This window comes from Gossypium hirsutum, chromosome D10 (assembly GCF_007990345.1).
Source record: "Gossypium hirsutum isolate 1008001.06 chromosome D10, Gossypium_hirsutum_v2.1, whole genome shotgun sequence".
Lineage (NCBI taxonomy): Eukaryota > Viridiplantae > Streptophyta > Magnoliopsida > Malvales > Malvaceae > Gossypium > Gossypium hirsutum.
This window is the reverse complement of record NC_053446.1, coordinates 27339985-27364423: the sequence shown is the minus strand read 5'-3', so window position 1 is coordinate 27364423 and position 24439 is coordinate 27339985. Positions and strand designations below refer to the sequence as shown.

Below are 24439 nucleotides of genomic sequence, written 5' to 3'. Positions count from 1 at the left end.
AAGGTTGTAATGGGGCTCGGTTAAAGGTGGGGATTTTAAGAGATGAGATATTTCAGTTTCAAAATCTTAACCTTTAACTTATCTTGGATTTCTTGAAATTCAACCTTTTTTTTTCAAGTGAACCTGTGGAAATCCCCCAAACTTCTTTTGAACTCATACTCATACATTTTCTTTTTTGGAGACTGAGTAAATTTTTCTTCACTCTTTCTTTATCTTTGTTGTGGTTTTTTTTTAAGCATGAGCACATACATCTTTATGAAAATTTCCTCAAATGTTGATTCCCAAGACAACTTTAGTTAAGATAGGTGCACAAAATTAGGATAATTTTAAAAAGATGGTACTGGCTTATAATGTAGGTTTATTACAATGAACAGACCTTTAAGCTCAAAATTATAGTTTCAAGGGTCTAATATCATAAGGTGGGCTTCAAAAGGCTCAAACGATCCAAAGAAAAATGGTGCCTATATCATTTTATATTTTTATGTCCCCTATGATTTCACCTCAAGAAAGTTACTAAGTCAATTCTAAAGATATAAACCTTCATGCATGTCTAATCTCAAGAGAAACTAAGTTTTCATGGCAAACCTTACCTAAGACTAAAATCATAAAAACATTCTATTTTTCATGATAACATACAATCACTCAGATAAAATCATCATTCATGCTTGCATACAAGCTATCTTATTAAAAAGAATTTCTCTAAACATTTATTTATTAAGACATACTTATGAAAGAATGATTTGAAACATACTTGAAAATTTTCAAAATTTGAGCAATTTGCCTTATCCCCCTTTAAAAAGAAGCAATGTTCTCATTGTGCGAATAAAGTAATGAATGAAAACTGAACACCAGGTAGGGTTGTAAAGAAAGAGAGGTGAGTCATTAAGACTGCTTAAATACCAAGTTTTTCCTAATAACCCAATCCTAGACATGTTCATTCTCATTGCCACATCACTTAATCTTTTTCTTTCTAAAGAAGTATTTATTCATGCTTGTTATGTTTTATTTTGCAAAAATTAAATCCTAATTACTAAAGAAATAAATTCCTAAAGGCCTAAAAAATAATTACATAAATAACAAGATAAGAATCCCTCCTTTTATTTTTCTGACTTATTCCCTTTGTTTTCTTTTTCTCCATCTTCGCTTGCATCGCCAGTCCCTTCCGTCCATGTCTCAAATATAGCATCTGGGAACTCAGGAACAAAAGTATTAGAGATATTCTTAAAAGTATTTCGAATTGAATCATCTCTAATTTTTGCATATTTCCAGTAAGTTTGTTGCTGATTGTGCATGAACTTGCACATATCCATCAAAATTGACAACTCTGATTTCCTTGAAGTACTTGCAGAAATCGGCATGGGAGTTGTATATTCAGGTTCAACACTTAGCTTGAATGGTTCTTCTTCTGGATCAACCCTAGGTTTAAGGTTTTCACCTCTTTCAGCTGGTTGAGGACTATTTGGTTCCTTATCAGATTCTTCTTATTCCATGTCTATAACTGAATAAACTTTAGTTTCTGTTTTATTTGTTAACTCTTCAATTTTTGGCTCAATTGGTTCCTCTTGCTCACCTTGGTTCAACTCATGCACTCTTTCTACCAACCTTTCAAGATCATGACTTGTAATACACCCTTGAACATACTGCCCCTTCAAATTTGCTTGTGTTTTAACACAGGCCCTTAAGCAAAGTGAAGTGATTAATGATGGGAAATAAGCACTTCTAGCCTTCTTTTTAGCACAATCATGAATCTCCTTGAGGATAATTTTCCCAACAATATTGGATTTTTCTGTTAAGATTGCATATAACAAGAGCATCCATTCCATCGAGATGGTGAAACTGTGTGAGATAGGCATAAAACTGTAGCGAACAAAATAAAACCATACCTTTGCTACTGGTTTTAAGTATTCTCTTCAACAAGAATGGCTCCCATACTTTCTTATAATCCATTGGGATCCCGAATTTGTCACAACATCAAACACTTGTTGAAGAAAATCCCAAGTGATATTGCTCATCATAGGGTAGTACTCATCTTCTTCAACATTAGGTAAATTAAACAAATCATTGATGGACTTAGAAGTAAGAGGTACATTTTTCTTTAGAACAATGACTTCAATAGCATTTTGCATAGTCAAACTAGCATAGAATTCTCGAACTAGTTCATCATCGGGAAGTGAACGAGCATCACAGAATCGTTCCCATTTGAGAGCATTGATTATCTTTCTAATTGGCACAGGAACAACCATCACATCATTGCTCTTCAAGTTAAAACCTTTTTCCGGCATCATAGGTTGATGCTTGAAAATTGAATCAAATCGCTCTTTCACTTCTTCATCAACCACAATGGGGTTTTCAGGAGTAGGCTTTGACGATCTAGTTCTTTTGCGAGACATGGTATTTTCTCAAAAATTCAGCAGAGTTTCTACACAAGAGAGAAAAGAGAAATCGACAAAGTTGGTATAACTTGCTACGGCAAAAATCTTACGACAGCAAGGATGGTGCAGCGGCGATCTCTTTGCGGTAGCAATATGGAATTTTGTCAAAAAGAAAGAAAAGGACTGGGGTTTCTTTCGGGATTTGAGGTTGACGGTACAAAGAAGAGATTTAAGGATTTTTAGGGTGGAAGAAAATTGCTTTGAGGGATATGAAAATTAGTAGAATGAAGAGGGGTTTATATAGGGAAAAATTAGGGCAACATGTAGCAAAATTTTAGCTACATTAAAGTTACTTGGGCGGCAAGTAATGGGTATGACGGCAAGGCCTAATTTTTTTCCTCCTTTTTGCTGTCTTAGGCCTCAAACTCAGACTGTATCTTAAAAAAAAAAGACTGATTAGTACTTGAGCCAAATTTGACCCCCTTTATTAGCATAAAAATTTAAAATTTAAACTGAACGAAATGAAACTTAAAAATTTTAATTAGAAATTTTCTTCTTAACAAATTACATTAAATTAATTCCCAAAAAAGGTTGGAGGGGTCACATCGGTCCCGCTTAAGTTTCAATCTCCGTAGACAGAATTAATTAGATGTAATAAATTAAGAAAATAGGTTCTAATTATTTATTTACACAATGAATTCATGAAAAATTAAGGGTCTATTAAGATGAGCGAGGATTCAATTCCCTCATCTTCACCATCCTATTAGTGTTTGAGACGTTGACCATTAACTTTAAACGTACCTCCATAATTGTCGTATAATTCAAAAACTCCATACGAATAAACTCGGTAGATGGTATAGGCTCCTTTCCATCGGGATTTCAGCTTCCCAAGAAATAGCTTTAGCCTTGAATTAAACAACAACCCCTTCTGACTTTTTTTAAACTCGCGAAGTTGTATATGAGTATCATGCCATCTCTTTGATCATTCTTTACACATTTTGGCATTCTCATAGGAAAACAACCTCAGCTCTTCCAACTCATCCAGTTGTAACATCCTTCTCTCACCAGCTTGCTTAAGATCAAAATTTAATTGCTTCAAAGCCCAGTGAGCTTTATTCTCCAATTCTAATGGCAAATGACATGCATTTCCAAAGACTAACTAGTAAGGAGTCATTCCTAAAGGAGTCTTAAATGCTATTCGATAGGCCTATAATGCATCATCGAGTCTTCGAGACCAATCTTTTCTGCTAGGGTGTACTACCTTTTCAAGGATACCTTGGATTTCACAGTTCACTCTCTCAACTTGCCCATTGGATTGGGGGTGATAGGAAGTAGCAATCTTGTGTTTCACATCATGTTTGTCAAGCAACCACTTAATCCATTTGTTCACAAAGTGAGAACCTTCATCACTAATAATAGCTCTTGGTGTTCCAAATCGTGTAAACACATGCTTATGTAGGAATCGCATGACTACCTTAGGATCTAACATCTGATCCGAAAAATGGTCCTTCTGAGTGGCTTGGTTCAACTTTCTGTAACCAATACAAATTCTCCAACCGGTAACAGTTCTCATTGGAATTAACTCGTTACGCTCATTTTCAACAATCATTATTCCACCTTTCTTGGACACACACTGTACCGGACTTACCCATGAACTATCTAAAATAAGATAGATAATTCCCACATATAACCATTTGATCACTTCTTTTCTCACAACTTCTTGCATAATAGGATTGAGTCTCCTTCGCCCATCAATTCGAGCTCTTTCACCTTTCTCTAAAATAAATTTGTGCATGCAAAATAAAGGGCTTATACCTCGAATATCAGCTATGGTCCAACCAATTGCTTTCTTAAATTTCTTTAAAACAACAATCAGTTGTTCCTCATGATCTTTCGTTAGTTCCGCAGAAATAATCACAGGCAAAGTAGAACAGCCACCTAAATAAGCATATTTCAAATGGGAAGGAAGTACCTTTAGTTCGAGTGTAGGTGGTTCTTCGTTTAACAACTTGGGTCACACAAATTCTCTGAATTCCAACTCCAACAGTTCAAACCGTCTGGATTGAATAAAATTTCTCAGATTGGCTTCCATCAAAGCCATGTTTTCTTTACCTTCTTCATCCTCCGAAGGGTCAAAATCTAAGGCTTTCTCCAATGGATCTTCCTCAAAATTACTTTCCATAGAAACCAAGGTTTCTATCTCTTCCATAACTGAACACTCCTCTACCGAATTGGGAAATTTCATCGCTTTAAGAATGTTAAAAGTTACCTGGTCGTCTTGAACTTGCATGGTGAGTTCGCCTTTCTACACATCAATTAACATTTTCCATGTGGCTAAGAAAGGTCTCCCAAGGATAATTGGCACTTCCTTATATGCTTCAAAATCTAAAATAATGAAATCAGTAGGAAAAAAATTTTATCGACTCTTACCAAAACATCCTCGATCTTTCCTTCGGGATATGCAAACGATCGATCCGCTAGCTGAAGTGTCACAGTTGTAGGTCTTACTTCACCTATCCCAAACATCTTGAAGATAGACTTAGGCATCAAGTTGATAATCGCTCCTAAGTCACACAAAGCTTTACCACAGTAAGATTCACCAATGTTACAAGGTATAGTAAAGCTTCCTCGGTCTTTCAATTTTAGTGGCAATTTGTTCTGTAAGAATGCACTGCACTGCTTTGTCAAGGCAACAGTCTCATACTCACTCAGTCGTTTCTTCTTAGACAGTATATCATTCATAAAATTCACATAATTCAGCATTTGTTCTAAAGCCTCCACCAACGAAATATTGATGTGTAACTGCTTCAAAACATCCAAAAACTTCTTGAATTGCACCTCATATTTTTGCTTGTGTTGCTGTAATCTTTGCAGATGTGGAGGTGATGGAACTTTCGGTTGAACCAGACAACTTTTTTGAATAGGTAAATCTGCATCCAAAGAAGATGTTAAAATATCTGAATTCACTAAGTCAGGGTTTACCTTGTCAGACTTTGCAGATTTTGATTCCTTTGGTGTAGGAACTTCAACATCTGGTTATCTTTCCTCTTCTTCAACATGCTCATCTTCGACATCAATCAATCGGGTTATAGAGTCTTACCATTTCGCAATGCCACTACCTTGATATGTTCTTTACCCAAATTCCTTGGATTCTCAATATTGCTCGGCAAGGTTCCTTGCAGTCTATTACAAAGCTCCGTAGCCAACTGACCCATTTGGTTTTCCAAATTTTTCAGTGTTGCTGCTTTTCTTTGGATCAAAGCATCATTCTTTGCCATGTACGCTTTCAACAAGTTCTCCAAACTATTTGATGCCTCAACTTAAGGTGGTTTTAGAGCTTTCTGATTAAACCCTTGAGATTGGTTGGGTCTTTGCTGCAATAAGTTATTGTTCGGTCCATTTCTTTGGTTGCTCCAAGAAAAGTTAGGATGATTACGCCATGAAGGATTGTAGAAGTTGGAATGGGGTCCTTGTCCACTCCTATTTTGATATTTATTCCCCACATAGTACACTGACTCGGGATTTGATGGACAATTCTCAAAAGAATGACCTTCTCTATAGTACACATAGGAAACTACTTCAAACAGACTTGGTGGCTAAGCTGCAAAATTATTAGTACTATTAGCGGTTAACTATTTTAACATAGAGAAAATAGACAATACTTGAGCTGATAACGAAGTGAGGGAGTCAACTTCATGAACTACGGCTACATGTCTTCCAAGAGCTGTTCGATTTGTTGGCCATTGATAGTTACTTCTCGCGATCCTCTTGATGATCTCATAAGCCTCATTATAAGACTTAGACAAATTTGCACCATTCGCGGAAGCATCTACCATTAATCTTGTATGTGCATTGAGACCATTATAGAATGTCTCCAACTAGATACAATGAGGAATCTCGTGATGAGGACACTTACGAAGTAACTCCTTGAATCGCTTCCAAGCCTCATATAAAGACTCGTCATGCAATTTTTGGAAAGCTGTAATCTCGTTCCTCAACTTAGCGTTTTTGCTAGGTCGGAAATACATAACCAAAAATCTCTCTGCTAATTCTTTCATGTAGATATGGAACTTGGTGACAATGAATTGAGCCATGCTCGTGCTCGATCTCACAATGAGTACGAAAATAACTTCAACCTCAGTACGTCTTTAGTCACACCGGTTATCTTGAATGAATCACTCACCTCCATAAACAATCGAAGGTGGAGATGTGGATCTTCCGTAGGCATACCACTAAATTGGCCCACCATTTGTAGCATTTGAAACATCACTGGTTTCAATTCAAACTGGGTTGCCTCAATATCTAGCCTTCTAATTCTTGGGTTTAACTCACTGAAAAGTGGCACAGCATATTCTCTGATGCATCGATCCCTATGATTGGCAATGATGATAGGATTTCGTACATGATCGACTTCATTAACTTGGTCTTGATTCTGATTTCCATGGTCCATCTTGACTTGTCTTTGAGCTATTCGTTCACGTCTTCTTTGTCTAAAAGTTCGCTCAATTTCAAGGTCTACAGGGATTAAATCGACAATTCGATCTATGCTCATAAACACCTGAGAAGACACTCACAAAAATTAAAAAGAATAAGTTAGTAATGTTAGAAATAAATCAAATTTAAAATAAATAATTTCACAAAAAATGACTGTGGCAATAGTTTACAATCCCCGGCATCGGCGCCAAAAACTTGTAACGCTGGGGTTTGTGCAAGTGTACACAGTCGTTATCAAGTAATAAGTAAGTATCGAGTTATCAAGTAATAAGTAAGTATGACTGACATGGTCTGTCATATGGCCGTGGTCCAGCCCTTGTGGCTCACACAATCGTGTGTCTAGACTGTGTGGGAAGGCCCAACCCGTGTGGCTCTTGAAATCTACTCATTTGTTCGATTTTCGCTCGTTTTTTGCTCCTTTAGCTCCCAAATGCTCTCCTAAGTATAGAAACATGAATTTAAAGGATTAGGAGGATAAAGTTCTCCAATTTAGATAAATAATCATCCAAAAATGTATTAACAATGAGATTAAAATATGTTACTTTATTACTTATCAAATATCCCCACACTTAAGCCTTTGCTTGTCCTCAAGCAAAATCCTCAACCCACACATTAAAGTTAACTTCTCTCAATTTGTTATTTCCATCAATAATGTTTCAAAATAATTCACAAACAATCATGTATTGGAAATTCAACTCCAAGGGCATTAAAGGTTTAAACAATCCAAGCCAAAATTTTTAAAATACAAATAATAGGTGTCTCCCTTATTAAAGTAATTACCTTTAATTCAAAATTGATAAGAATTGACATCTGTAACGTTGGGGTTTGTGCAAGTGTACACATTGTTATCAAGTAATAAGTAAGTACCGAGTTATCGTCTCCACAAGGATTGTATTTGTGCTAAGTCACTTAATTTGTAAAATTATATTAACAATTTGGTAAATAAAAACACAATATAGTTGAAAAGTGGTGATTAAAATATATTAAACTAAATGCCATGATCCCTAATGCAAATTATCCTAAGTATGAAACTATATGAACGAAATAGATTTTAGTAAAATTAAACACAATTTGCAACAATTATAACATAAATAAACTAGGACAATTACTTTAATTAAACTCAATTTATTATCAATATGCTTAATAACATTCGGAAAAACATTTCATGGCAACTCGATCTTTCATGAGTTTGGAAACCACATTAGGTCCTTTTGAAATCCTTTACTTAGTAAATACGTATTTTACTGATCCTTATTTACTAAGGGTTTCTTAGCATTCGTGTGAGGTAACAGGGATGTGTTAGGTTTCAAACAATTTAATCACACAAATCTAAAAACTATGCAGATAACAGAAATTGGTTAGAGTTTTTATGCAACCTATAATTCAATCGGGCTAGGATCTAAATTGAGCAAGCACATTTCAATTATGCGTCCACTAGCCGTCGTCTGGTTAGGATCGCTCAGCTAATTTAGGTGTATTTCAATCACGTATGAACGAAATACAGACTTGATTTTAATTGAAAACATGATCGATTGAGGCACAAACATTATAAGCATGAATCAAGTAAATATTATTTAATCCAAATAATCATCCTATCTTAAATAAATTTAAGCTATCATTGTTGTAAATAAGAACAAAGAACACATAGCAGACATCTTTAAATTAAATTTAAAGAAAGGAAAGATTAAACCAAATTTAGAGTGGCTGTCACCCAAGACTTTAACTGACAAGGCTCCTTTGCTTCTTTGCGTTGCTCCTTGGCTGATGGCTCTCCAAGGTGGCCGACCAAGGGTTCTTTAAGAGGCTTAGTTACTAAAATCCTTATGCAAGGATGATGAAGGGGAAAGATAGCTAAAAGGGTTGAGAGAATGATGAATGAGTGAGAGATGATGGGATGAGGGATGTTTGAAAAAGTGAGAAATGAGTTCTTATTTGTAGGTGAGGCAAGGGAGTTAGTTTGCTAAAAATAGGAGTGTCCATCCTTTGAAACTTCCTACAAGAGTGGCCGACCATGAATTGAGGAAAGGTGGCTGATTTTTCCTTTATTTTTGGTCAATTTGAGTGCCACAACAACTCAGGACTAAGACTCGATCATTAACAAATCTTCGGGAAAATCTCCGATTTCTTTAACTCTTCAAGGACTTTATATAATTAAACCAAAAAATGGTTTATGACATCCATGTGCAGCCAAAAATTGGGTTGACTTGGTCCCTAATTTGGACGATTTTGCAATTAGAAGAAAACTCTCAAACCTGTCAAAAAATAGTAGATAGTTTAGAGGACCAAATAATATAATTTAACCACTTTAATTAATCAATTTACTTAATTAATTAAAATCAAATTTATTTATGAAATATTAAAAATGAATTATTAAATATAACTTTATATTTTATTATTTAATTTAATCATGTATAGCCCACTTTATAGTTTAAAAATATAATATGCTCAAATTAATATAAAATAAGCCATTTTATGCATGAAAACTATACAATAAAGTATAAAATCACATTTTAATCATTTATATGTCCTAATTTCATATTTTCGCATATTTCATTAATTTATCAAAAAATTACTTGGTTTTAACAACAAATTTAAGTAAAAAGGTGATGAATTATATAGGAAAAATCCTATATATTTTTCAGTTTACAACATCCTCATTAAAGATTCATTGAAAGCACTCAAAGTGTTTAAGGTTCAAGAAATATGCACTCAACAGTCGAACAAGAAATGTCATTATAATAAGCTTCAAGGGAACACCATGGCTAGGGTTTGTTCATCTTCCAAGCTTCATAGAAAGTCCGTTCTAGCCCCGTTTTTCATGTTTTTTACATTTTTAGAATCCCTGTAACTCGCTTAAGCTAATTTTACCATTAATTCGAGCTAGGATTTATATTGGAAAATTACCCATAGATGAAAAGTGTGTATTTTGATGTTTCATGATAGAATATGAAGCTTAGATTTATGTTAAACGATTTTTCCTAAGCGATTTTCAGTGAAAACGAGTGAAACGGCATAATCGGTAAAAATTATTATTGTTCATAAGTGCATGTTAGAGCAAGAATTTGATGTTGTCATAGAAGGGGAAAATGTTCAGCATGTCAAAAAACATAATAAAAAGGAATAAAGTTTAATTTCCGAGCCCAGGGGAAAAATCGTAATTATGCAAAAGTTTAGGGGCAAAAATGTAATTTTTTTCAAAATATGTTTTAGGTCCGAAATGATTAGTAAATTGATTAAATAAGTGAAATATGATGTTTTAGATCCTGAAAAATGAGATTTGGACCTAAAACGAGAGAAAAACCGAAAATCGGGAAAGTTGAACAAATGGCCGTTTTGGTATCAAGGTAAGTTCATGTGTTTAATATGCATTTAATTAAGCATGTTTGAATGCTAAATTGATATATTAGTTATAAATGCTTTAGTATTTATTTTTGAATATAATGATAATAGTTGAGAAATGTTCGATAGTGATTCGACATTAAAAATGAGAATTCGAATAAGTTTACATGGTCTGTAATGTGGCTTTGTATAAGATCAAGAATGTATTGAATAGCATAATTTGAGGAGAGTAAGATAAATTGAGCATATGATGAGAATTAGAATGTAAGTATGTAAGTTGAGTAGCATTTTATTATTATGCAATTGTTGTTATTATTATTATTGAGTTATGTGACTGACCTTGAGAATTTGAGCAAGTATGTTTCAGCTATGATTTGTCAAAGCATTGATATCTCAAGGTCCATCTTTATAACATGGAAATTAAGTAAGAATTGAAAGAAAAGTCCATGTTTATAACATGGCAATTAAGAAAGAAGTGACGGAAAAGACCATGGTTGGACCATGGCAATAAGTGTGCCAGTGTAAGACCATGTCTGGGACATGGCATCGACACAGACCGAGGAGTGCCAGTGTAAGACCATGTCTGGGACATGGCATCAGCACGGACAGAGAAGGGACAGTGAAAGACCATGTTTGGGACATGGCATCAGCTCGAGATGAGTGCCAGTGTAAGACCATGTCTAGGACATGGCATCAGCACCGATATATGATCCCATGTAAGACCATATCTGGGATATGGCATTGGCGTCCTACCAGGTGTACGAAATATCATGAACATCCCTAATATTACAAGTAGTTCAACGGGAAATTCAAGGAATATGCTCAAGATAAGTAAGAGTAGGATATGTGAGTATTATGACTAGGCACAGGAATATACATAAGGCTTAATAGTATTGAGGTTATAAGTTGATGATATTAAAAGTATTTTAATGAGTATATTCAAGTATTAAGTAAGTGATAAGTTTTCAATTATACTTATGACGCTTTGTGACATGATTGGCAATATGCCTATATTATGAAAGAGTATTAATGTGTTAAATGAGATGTTGCAGGTACGTAAGCAAGCTATTAAGTAAGGTGCTTTATTTTTTATATTCTGAGCTTTTGGTAAGGTTATCGATGAGTAAGATGGGAAAGTATGAACTTAGCATTATTTATGCAAATTATGAAAGCTTAGTAATAAGCTAAATTCATTACTAATAATTGTTATTTTTCATGTGAACTTTCTAAGCTTTATAAGCTTACCTCTTTCCTTTCCTTTGTTCCAGAGTCTTATCAAACAAGCTCGGGTTGGAGGTCGTGGAAGATCGCTTCACACTATCAACTATCAAGTTACCAATTGGGTATTTTCATTGACAAACGTTTTAAGTTATGGCATGTATTGGGACTTAGTCATTTTTTGTGCATGTCATTATGAAATGGCTAATTAGGAGTATGTTTGATGTTATGTATGCCTAAATGATAGTTAATACAAAGAAATAATAAAAGAGTAAAAATTTGCAATAGTACAATTTTTGGACAGCAACAATGACGTGATTTTGAAAAATCACCAAAATTAGTAGAAATGGAATTAGAGAGTGAATGAGATATAGAATTAAATATTATTGAGTCCAATTTCATACGAAATAAACAGTGTACGCAAAGAAAATTTATATTATGAGATATTTGAATTTTAGTGTGACAAGGCCAGAATGGTTTCTGAAGTCCCCTGTTTTGAATTTAGAAAATCATTAAAATTTGTAAAAAAATAATTATGAGTTATAATTTATATTTTTAGAATCCTTAATGTGTTTATTTTCAAAGGAAACAAACGGAAATATCATTCGAATTCTGTACAATGAGACATTTTTAGTGAAGAGTAGTCGGAATTGTCAGGCAGCGAAACAGGGGAGACTTTAACTAATAAACTGTACTAATTGGCCAACCCAAAAATTCTGAAAATTTTATGATAATAAGATATATGAGTCTATTTTTATGGAAAATTTACAGATTTAAATTTTGAGTTTTGTAACTCGAGTTATAATTAATTTAGGGACTGATGCGCAATTGGACAGTTTTATTGTGAACAGTGAAATAAATTATTTTAATTTGTTTAAGTATTTGGAAAATTTTTAATTTTCCCGGTTTGGACTCGAACTATTTTCATTGCATGTTTTAGGGTCTTGAAGATCTTGTTTAGGGACATATTGATTGAACGCGAGTGAATTAATTTTAAAAGCAAATTTTTATGCTTCGAATTAGTAAGTTAAGTTAGGTAAAGCTTCGTGCTAGATTCCAGTAACAGTCTCGGGTAAGGGGTGTTACAATATATTTATTTGAATTTATATACGAACCAAATTCATGTTCTCATTATGCATACAACAACCTTGTACATATAATTTATTCGATATTTGATTACCCAATTAAATTAATTCTATAAGTAATTTAATTCAAGCGACAACAAAACACAATACCAATTATGTTTTATTCCGTTCATTTCAACTATAGGGTGCGACCCTGTAGGTTCTTGTAACATTAGCAGTAATACTAGAATGATTCCAATGTTACAAACAATGAGTGGCACCTAGCAATGCATCATTGCTACCTAAGTCACAAGAAATCATGATTCGACATAACCTTTTTATGATTAACTTTTCATGCAATAATCCTTAAGTCCTTTATCTCTGGTTTGGACACAAGTCATGGAATAGTCTCACTTGCATAGACCATTTCATGTTCCTTGATATCTTAAGTAGACTATGATATACAAATAAGTATGACATCTCAAATCAGCTTATTTGAGTATGGTCATGCATTTCTAGTCTCACTCAATCAAGTGGCCTAAGATATTAGTCCCATTATGTAGGAGGGACTTATCCTATATTGATCAACCATATCCCTCTACACAGATGATGATATATCCAACATCAGCCTTTATAGAACAACCAGTTATGGTGTACATTTGACTGTATCAAAATATACAGCTCACGATGTTGGGATTACGATGATCTCAAGTTTGAGGATCATATACATATTAATCACTATGAGTAATGTTGTGACAATTACATAATAATCCAAGAAATATACTCATAACGGGTCAGTCCAATATGTTGTTCTCTAACACACATATTCATGCATCGATTTTGACATTTCATATCAATGACAACTCTTTATCATCAATCAACTACATGTTAGTCTTAATGCATTATTGTTGTCCTAGCCAACAATAATACTTGACTAAGGACCTTTTAAGAATAATCATATTATTCTCAGGACATTATTATAAAATAGTTTATTTATACACACATAAAAGAAACTGAAATAATAATGGTAACACCTTATATTAATAAACATGATAAATCAAGTATGTTATTACAACCATCTCATGATTGATCTTTGGGCATACTCTAACAGGAGAAACCTCCTGGTTTTGAAGTATCTGATGCCACTGGGCGAAAGCTTGTGTGCAGACTGAACAAAGCTCTCTATGGCCTTCACCATGCCCCTCGCTCATGCTTCCAAACCCTTAAGTAGTACCTTGTTGCTCAGCTTGGTTTTGAAGCGTCCAAAGTAGATTCTTCATTGTTTATTCGAGTGTCTACAGGGAATTACTTGCTGCTCATTGTAATACCTAATTTTGCCCCAGGTCCGTTAAATAATATAAAAACCAAAATATAAATAAAGTCCAAATATTAGACAGTTCATTTATCTAGCCCAGCAAACCAAACCCATTTACAATGGCTCAGTACAAACCCAAACTACACCTAGACCAACTACAACTAGCCCAACTATCATACGGCCCAACACCAAAGAGAATCAGAAAACCCTAGCAGCAACAGCCCTCCTTCCAGCGCCGCGGCCACCAAAGTCTTCCCCGCGTATGCTGCGCCACGTCCACCACCTCCGTACGCCAGCTGGCCTCCGTACCTGCAAAGAAGACGAAGATAGCACAGCAACAAAAAGAAAAAAAACATTTTATTTCTTATTTTTTTATTTTCTTTTCGACCTATAAAACAGAGGACAAAACCCTTGTAATTTTTTTTGGGACACGAACAATACTAAAAAATACAAAAGGAAATCTGAAATCTGAAAAGGTGGCTTACTGTTTTCTTTTTTTCGATTATTTTATTTTTATTATTCGCAATTTAAAAGAAAAAAAAAAGAAGGTGATACCTTCGTGGGTGCGCCAATGAAGCCTTCTTCCCCTCTGTGCAAATCGGAGATGGATGGGTGGAGGCTTGAGATTTGAAATGGCAAAGAAAGGTTTCTGATTTGCGGCGGTAGAAAGGAGGAGTTTATTTTTATTAATCTGTTTAAAGCGATTAAAGCTGATAGTTTTAGGGTTTTGTTTTGGCATTATTTAATGTATAAAACGGTGTCGTTTAAAGCCTGTGTTAGTAGCTTTGAAACGACACCGTTTAAAGGTGTGACCCGATGTCTAATTTGACCCGGGGAGGATCCGCGTGTTTTGTTTCAATGGCTTATTTGCATTCTTGGTCCTTCAATTTTTTCGATTTACTTCAATTTAATCCTTTTTGTTTTTTTTAATTTTGCCAAATAATTCGATCTTGTTTTCAATTTCGTCCTGTTGAGGAGACGAACTTTCGAAACGACGTCGTTTCTGATGATCTAACTTGATTGCCAGGTGGGACTTGTGTGTTTAATTTCTGTGCTAGCCGCTCTGGTTTTAAATTAATTTCAATTCGGTCCTTTTCATTTCATTTTATTGCACATCTTGCCCTTAAATTTTTGTTTTACTTCCAAATTAGTAATCTGTTTTGTTATTTTTTGCTATTAAATTAATTACTTTAATATTAATTTATCATTATTACTATTATTACTATCATCATCATCATCATCATTATTATTATTATTATTATTATTACTACTACTATTATTTTTATTATTAGTATTATTATTATAATTATTATCAATTTACCTAACCTTTTTATATTCATTATTTTATTCTATTATGCACTATTATTTTAAGTTTTTTTATATTATTATCATATATTATTATTTAATTTCATAATGAATTATTTTATATTTTTTATGTTAATCCAATAGAATTTACCTTTTTTAAATAGTTTTCTTTTATAATAAGTAATTTATATCTATTACCTATTTAGATTAATATATGTGTATTTTTTGGGTTTTATTTATTTTGACTTTCTTCTTATAATATTTATTTTAAAATTCATTTAGATATTATTATTCATTTTTAATTCTATTTTTAAATTATTTCAAGTCTTCATATTAATTACTTCTTTAAAATTTTTATATACGTGTATTTTGTGTATATATGTTAATAATTTCAAATTTCTTTTCTCTCATGCTTTTTTTTAGTTAAATTTGTTATATTTGCGATAGGCTTTTAGGTCATTAGCTTTCAAATGTTGATGTTAATATTTACATGTGATTATTGCTCTTATATGTATGGTATTGTTTATTTTTTTATTGATTATTTGTCATTCGTTAGAGTATATTTTGTTTACAAATCGTCATTCCACGTTATACATTATCGTTCCATCGTATTTTATTCGTTTAAAAGGTTACGTTTAATATCATTCAAGTATCAAGAGCATTTTTATTCAAATTTTTTTTTTCAAAAATAACGCGACACTCAGAATTTGGGATCCTCGAAAAGATTGTGTCATAACTTACTGGATTCCAGTCTTCCTCGTTAAATCTAAGAAACCGGGTATCCTTTTTTAATTAAAACATAAATAAAAAGCTCATTCTCGGGAATTCGATACGTTGTGTCCTAACGCATTAGATATGACATATTGTTTTCTCGAGATGAGATTTTTCCTAACAAATAATAGAGGCAATATTCAGCATTTAGGAATTTCGAGAAATTGAACCTTAACTTACTGGGTTCTCATTTTTCGTTCGACCTAAATAACCAAATATTCTTCTCAAAATGCATGGGTTTTTAAAAAAGATAAATTTAATTTGAAGATTAAAAATGTTGCGCCCTAACTCACTGGGTGTGACATTTCATTTCTTTGAAATAAGAGTGTTTTATTATTTTAATTCATTCAAGTTAAAACGATCGTTTTTTAAAATCTTTTCGATTTTACAGCACTAAGACATTAAACAATCGATTTGGTACCAATTTTGGGCGTTACGAGGGTGCTAACCTTTCCTTGTACGTAACCGATTCCCGAACCTATTTTCTCAAAATTCATAGACCTAAAATTATTTTCAAGGTGATTCGATCACACCTCAATAAAAGATCGGTGGCGACTCCAATTTTCGTTTTTAAGTCGACAACTAAACTTTTCTTTTATTAAAAAAGTGGTTTCGACAGCTTGGCGACTCTACTGGGGACTTAGAGAGTCAAGCCGTAAAATTGATTGTTTTTTGTCTTATTGTTAAAAAATGAAAATTTGATTTGAAAAATTATGATCCTCTCATTGCATTTATTTGTGGTATGATTACTGTAAATTGAGTTTTATATCTTGGCATCATATTGCATAAGGACCATTTGGTCTTACCTTTTTAAGTGAGAGTGAGAAACTACTCCTTCCTGAGGTTTTCACCTCTGTGCAGGATAGTAGATCACTTTCGGCATACATCCGTACCTATGTCTTCGTGAGATTTTCATCTCCATGCAGCCATAGGGAAATGTATTCCCCTGAACTGAACTCGGTCCACATTAGCCTATAATGGGTGAGGGTCGAGGAATCTGTTGGTTCAGGTACCTTTTCCTTAGAAGCCAAACCACATATAGTGAACCTTAGGAACTTGCCCTAGGTAGAACTATGCCGAACCCTAGTAGATACCCGAATAGGTGTTCTACTATTTGTTGATTGTATTGGATTCTATGTTTATACATGATACTGACTTTTTGTGTTTTACTTTGATTGCATGGCATTCCAACTACATGGCATTTCATTATGAAAGGCCCTGGTTCATATTTGGTTGCTAGATAGAAAGCTTATCATGGAAAAAGGGTTTCTTGATAAAGTGGAAGAAATATGGCTGCCCGAATATATTCCAAGAAACACAACAAACGAAGGGTGATGAAGAAGTATACGACTTTACTTCGTGGCCCGAGAATTCAAGTTGATTATTTAAGAGCTGCCGACATTTAAAGAAGTAGATGAGCATTACGAGGACCGGCAGATGATGGATCGCGCAAAAAGGAGTTAGTAGTGGCGTCCATTGGAAATTCGCGTGATTTGTCTTAAACATCCGGATGAAGGAAAAATTGACGTTTTTTCTTAGAGTATGAGGGAGAGGTCGTACATGCATCTATTTTATGTAAAGAAATTTTCTTTGTAGTAAAGTTTTCTAAATGAAATCGAATTAGAATCGATGCCTTTTTGCATTCATTTCATGCATCGCATCATATACATTAAAGACAATTGAAAGACCCTAATTGAGTAAAATTATTTCAGCTAATCTGGAAAACCAACACCCTTACGGTACCCGAGCAAAAACTAAATACATGGACCAAAGATTGGAAAAGCTTGAGCAGCTTCAAAAGGAAATGGAAGATCAGCTATAGATACAAATGAAGGAGCAGTTAGAAAAAATTTAACAAAATATGACGGAAAAGATGATGGAATCTCAAAAAGATATGATGGCTCAATTAACCCAATTACTGGTTGGAGGAGTAAATAAGGGAAAGGGCCCCATGGCCAATCATGGAGAAGATAATGAGGATCTGTTATATCCTCTGGGTTTTACTCCACCAAATGTACAAACCCAAGCTAAAATGTACCCAATGAGACCATCTGTCACAATTAGGCCTCAACAATTCCAAGATGGTGCCTCGATGCCCATGAACTTTCAAGGTGGATCAAGTTCAAGCCCGGGAGATAACCTGGTTAATCCTATTATACCCGATTTCGATGAAGTAGCTGAAAAGAAAAATGCAAAGGTGGAATTGCCAAAACAGTTGGAGGATAGGTGTAAATGGTTGGAGGAAAAATTCAGGGTGATGGAAAGCACTGATGGTCATCATGGAATCGACGCTAAGGATCTGAGCTTGGTTCCAGACTTAGTACTTCCTCACAAGTTCAAAATGCCTGAATTCGAAAAATACAATGGAACTAGTTGCCCCAAGGCTCACAACACCATGTTTTGCAGAAGGATGACTGGTTACGTTAACAATGATCAACTGCTAATACACTGCTTCCAAGATAGTTTGGTAGGGGTAGCGTCTAAATGGTACAATCAATTGAGTCGTACCAAGATTGGTTCATGGAGGAACCTAGCACAGGCTTTTATAAGGCAGTACAGTCATGTATCAGAAATGGTTCCTGATAGAATCACCTTACAAAACTTGGAAAAGAAATTGAATGAAAGCTTTAGGCAGTATGCACAGAGGTGGGGGGAGGTTGTCGTCCAAGTTTAGCCACCGCTCTTGGAAAGTGAAATGACAATGCTCTTTATAAATACATTGAAAGTCCTGTTCATCACACATATGTTAGGAAGTGCCACAAAAAGTTTCTTAGACATAGTCATGAATGGTGAAATGATTGAAAGTGCCATAAGGAGTGGAAAGATTGATGCCGGAGAGAATAACAGAAGGTCGACCTGGAAGAAAAAAGAAAATGAGGTGAAAAACACGAGTACCTATAACAAGGGTTATTCAAAATCAATTACAGTAAATCAGCCAAGAAAAATGGTCGCTAACCAACAAGGTTCATCAAGACAAGAATCCAAAACCAGACAAAACACTGAGAAGCTTCAGTTCACGCCAATTCCGATGCCGTATAAGGAGTTGTATCAAAGCTTATTCGATGTGCACATTGTTGCCCCTTTCTACTCAAAACCCTCACAACCTCTGACCCCAAATGGTACTACGCGAATGCACAATGCGATTATCATACGGGAATTACGGGGCATTCCATGGAAAATTGCATTGTCTTTAAAAAGGTGGTTGAAAGGCTTATCAGTATGGGCGTTGTCAAATTTGATGATTCATCCAGTGTCGAAAATTTGCTACCCAATTGTGATTGATAATGGAGTGAATGCAATGTATGAAGAAGTGTTGGGAAATGCTCACATCAATGCCATATATGAAGACACAATTAAAAAGGGTCATTGTTAGATATTTGCCCTTATCAACTTAGAAGTGTTCTAAATAATTGGACTGCGGAAGAAATCCCTATAGTGTTTAGAGCTTACTTAGAGCAATATTCAGAACACACTTGTTGCTTTTAGCCTAGAAGCAATAAGAACTTCTTTGTGAAATAGGCTCATGTCTGAACGTTATTATTTTAATGAAATACATCTTTGCGGTCATTTTTGAGCAAATGTTCTTTCATTCCATATGAATAATTATTTTGATTCTTTCATTCTTTTGGATTTTCTTCCACATCATTCTTTCATTCATTCATAACCATACTACACAAATAATTATTTATAAATTCATACAGTATTTGTATATTCATTGATACCTACAATAGGTCCCTAGATATCAATGTCATGAGTGACACTGCTACAAACTTAGAATCTCCTTGTGAACGAGACACGTGTTTAGAGGGATCTCATGACTTTGAAGATGACATAGATCGTGGCCTATCTTCGGACTTGTTGAGGATGGTAGAACAAGAAGAGAAACCAATTTTACCTCCTAAGGAGACATGGGAGATTGTGACATTAAAGGAACGTGCATAATCGGAGAAACAAAGCAAGACCTTGTTGAGTTACCTTAAGGGTTCAAAGATGTCTTCCCCTGGTCATACCAAGATATGCCCGGGTTAAGCACTGATATTGTAAACTGAGCAACAGCACAACGTCAAAAATTTTCAGTATGATCAAGATTAACATCATGAACGATGCAGTTAGAATTCTTTTTCGGGGAAATGCCTTCTTCTTTGGCTCATCATAGTTTTGCCCGTTTAAGTCAAGTTGTCATTTCTCCGTATTTTTGTTGGATTTCATCCTAATTGAAGAGGAAGATCCAAAGTTTTTTGTCATAGTTATGTTTCACCCCAAAAGGCTCTATGAGAGAAATCTGATATGGAACACCCCAAACCTGGCCTAAACATTAGGGCCGAATCTGGTGAGGTCACATTGTAACACCTCTTACCCGTATTCAACGCTGGAATAGGGTACGAGGCATTACCAGAATAAATACACTTATAGACATATTAAACCTAGTTATAATATTTCATCCAAATTAAAAACTTTCAAATTATTATCTTCGAGTCGCTAATTAGGGTATACGAGGCCCAATACATACCCATTCATATGCTCAATATATTCGTTAAATCAATCCAATATTGAAGAATCCACTTTATGTCAGAATCAATATTAATAACAATCATAAATCTTTTCATGTTAATTTCATATATCACTTACCGTACTTTGAATGTTAATTTACAAATATGTAATTCACTAACACATTCTGGTATACACAATGTTTAATTGATGAAATCATTTAATTGAGCTAAATTTCATGTTCATTCTAAATTTTCTTCTAAATCCATAAATGCTTCCACTTACCATTTACGTAATCAATTTCTCGAACCAAGCTATCACACAACAATAATACATCACCTGTGCTTCATGAATTCAATATCCGATTCTTATCACCATCAAATCCATGTCATTCGAATACTTAAAGTTTATTCAAGCATATATTATTACGTTTCATATACCAAGCATATGTCAAAATTACGAATACGCAATCAATTCATTTGTCATTTATTTGACAAGCAAATTAACCTCAAAATTTATAACATTCCATTACTTAAGATATGCCATAAAACACTCCTTTAACATAAACTAGCACCATGGCCGAATTTTCATTATGCTATTTATTACTCTTTTTCTGAATCACATAGCAAAATATTACAAATATGTATATATTTGAATACTATAATTATGCATCAACTTACCAACATGAGTTAATTCATGAGTCACTCATGACATCACTTCATGCCAAATATACCACACGCATATGCTATGAAACTTTATTTTCTCTCATGAGCTTACCATGACCAGTAAGGCACCAATATAAACATCACTCCAATTTCAACGTTTATCGATTATAATCAGGCATATAACCAATTATACACAATTCATTCATATACTTTATTGTCCTCCTCCTCCTCTCCATCCCACATCCTTTATGTATATAACATGCTCAAATAACATTATACATAATTTCACTATTCACTTATATTTAAATTCAAAGCTGTCTATTTGAGTCAGAGCCACTAAATCATTTTTATCTATAGCTACAGAGCTCCAAATTAAGATTTGTTAATTTTTTCCGAAACAAGACTCACATATCTTCTTACCATAAAATTTTCAGAATTTTTTACTTTTCCAATTAGTACATTTTATTCTTTAAAGTCACCCTTATTTCACTGCTCAACATCTCTGACCTCTCTTCACTAAAAATGAATTATCTCATTGTACAAAATTTGGATGATATTTCCATTTATTTACTTTGAAAATAGACTCATTAAGAATTCTAATCATATAAATTATAACTCATAATTATCTTTTCACAATTTTTAATTATTTTCCAAGTTCATAACAGGGGATTCAAAAATCAATCCGACCCTACCTCACTAAAATTCAAATATCTCAAAATATATAACTCTTTTGCTTGCTCTGTTTCTTTTATATAAAAATAGACTCATTAATATTTTATTTCATATCTTATTCACTCTCTAATTCAATTTTAACCATTTTTTATGATTTTTCAAAGTCACACAACTGTTGTTGTCTAAACTGTTTTGTTGTAAAATGCATTCTTTCATAATTTCACTTTTTCACTATCTCAATTCCATTGAATTTTTTTTTTCACATCTCATTCCAATAGTTCATTTCAATTCATATACAATTCATTCAATTTATCACTATATTCAAAGTAATCTAATTTCTCATTTCCAATTTCAAGTCAATCTTCAATTCAATTCCACATATATATTCATCACTCAATTACACTTAGTAAATTTCCCGATGAACACTTCGGAATAATAACAGATACATGGTGGAATCAACACATAGCAACCACCTTATAATAAATGATACTCGGTTCACATAGTAGCATGCACATAGTACTACACATGTGACTATTTTCATCTGATACACGTAGTAGCCTGCACATAGTACTACACACGTGATCGAAGTTATTCGGTACGCATAACAGCCTGCACATAGTACTACACATGCAACCTATCATTCTGGTACACGTAGTAGCCTGCACATAGTAATACACATGTGACCTAGCAACTTCACTCGTATCTCTTTCATTCCGAAGGTTCAACTGGGAATTTTCACTTTTTCTCACTTTTTTTTACCAATCAATGTCAATTTCTCGTCTTTCTCGATTTATTTATTCAATCCAGTCCAAAAATCACATTTTGGCAAATTTAAATTTTTCCCCCTAAAGTTTCACAAAATTACAATTTTGCCCCTAGGTTCGGAAATTAAACTTTATTCCTTTTTCTTATGTTTTATAACATGCTAAACAATTTTTCCCTTCTATAGCAACATCAAATTCTTGCTGTAACATGCACTTATGAACAATAATAATTTTTACCGATTATGTCGTTTCACTTGTTTTCACTGAAAATCGCTTAGCAAAAATTATTTAACACAATTTCAAGCTTCATATTCTACCATAAAACATCAAAATAAACACATTTCATCTATGGGTATTTTTCCAAATATAAACCCTAGGTTAAATTATTACTAGAATAAGCTAAATTAAGCTACCGGGACTTTAAAAACGTAAAGAACATTAAAAACGGGGCTTGGAATCACTTACTATGGAGATTGGAAGCTTGAAAACCCTAACCATGGCTTCCCCCTTGCTATTTTCGTTAATCATGCAGAAGATGGACAAATTTTTGGCTATTTTGGCCTTTTTAATTCTTTTAATTACTAAATGACCAAAATGCCCCCAACTTAAAAATATCTTATTTCACTTATATCTTGTCCATTTTTGTCAAAAAAGTTAACCAATGGTCTAACTACCATTTAAGGACCTCCATTTTAAAATTTCATAACAACTGGACACTTCTAACATGTAGAACTTAACTTTTGCACTTTTTACAATTTAGTCCTTTTAGCTAAATTGAGTTCCCAAACGTCGAAATTTTTGAACGAAATTGTTACAAAATCATTTCGTGAAATTTTAGGCCATAAAATTAAAATAAAAATAAATTTTTCCTCATCAAATTTGTGGTCCCGAAACCACTGTTCCGACTAGGTCTAAAATCAGGTTGTTACATGATACCAAAGAAGATCTTTTGCATACAGAATGAAAGTGGAAGATCTTATGTGGAAGACATTATCTGGAATAACATTGATTTTGATCGAAAAGGATGACCAGGACTTGCCTAATCCTATGAATGCAGATTCAATCAAAAAAAGGAAAAGAAAGAACAAAAAATAAAAAGAAACAAAAAACCTCTACCGGGGCAATGCCTTTCTCTTTAGCTTATCATGGTTTTTCCATTGAAGTTGAAATTCTTTCTCTCTGGGTATTGGCTAAGTTGAAGTAGGATGAAGATCCAATCTCAATACGATTAGTTAAACCTAATTGAAGGAAAAAGGCTAAAAGCTATTCGTTACGGTCAGATGTACCAAAAATGGATGATGCGAGCTTACAACAAAAAGGTTCGTCCAAAAATTCCATGAGGGAGACCTGGTATTGAAAAGGATCCTTCCTCTACAAAAGGATTTTAGAGGAAAATGTATGCCAAATTGGGAAGATCCTTATGTCGTAAAGAATGCCTTCTCCAGAGGAGCTTTGATTTTGAGCGAGATGGATGGAAAACCTTCCAAATCCTATAGACTCAGATTCGATCAAGAAATACTTCACCTGAAGAAGGAGAAGAGACCAAGGTGGAAACCCGCAATGGGCGCTTTGAAAAAAAAGACCAAAGTGAAAACCTGCAAAGGGCACTTTGAGTCCAAAAAATAATAAAAATAAATAAATAAAGAAGAAAAAAGAAAATGGAGAGGCCAAGGTGAAAACCCGCAAAGGGCACCTTGAGGCCAAAAAGAATTTGAGTTGAAAACCTGAAAAGGGCGGCTCAAATTTTAGATTAAAATGGGGCATGAGATGATCAGAACAGCTCAAGGTTTAATTAGATTGGGGCATGTGGTGATCTTGCTATACCTGAATCAACAGGAAATGGTAGGTGACATCTTGGGGCATCGACAGAGTACTGTAGATCTCCTAAACACATGTCAAACTCAGAATGGTCTTCAGAAAGTTTGTACAGAGAAGTTCAAGCTGCGATATTTGGGGCACCTAATCTTCATAC

General features: G+C 34.0%; 1 non-coding gene across 1 annotated transcript; it reads left to right on the top strand.

The window, feature by feature from the left end:
• The first annotated feature begins 6266 nt into the window (after window positions 1-6266).
• Window positions 6267-6373, top strand: LOC121222763 (small nucleolar RNA R71). The gene has a single exon (XR_005920134.1). It is a non-coding gene; the product is annotated as a small nucleolar RNA R71 (small nucleolar RNA).
• The last annotated feature ends 18066 nt before the right edge of the window (window positions 6374-24439 follow it).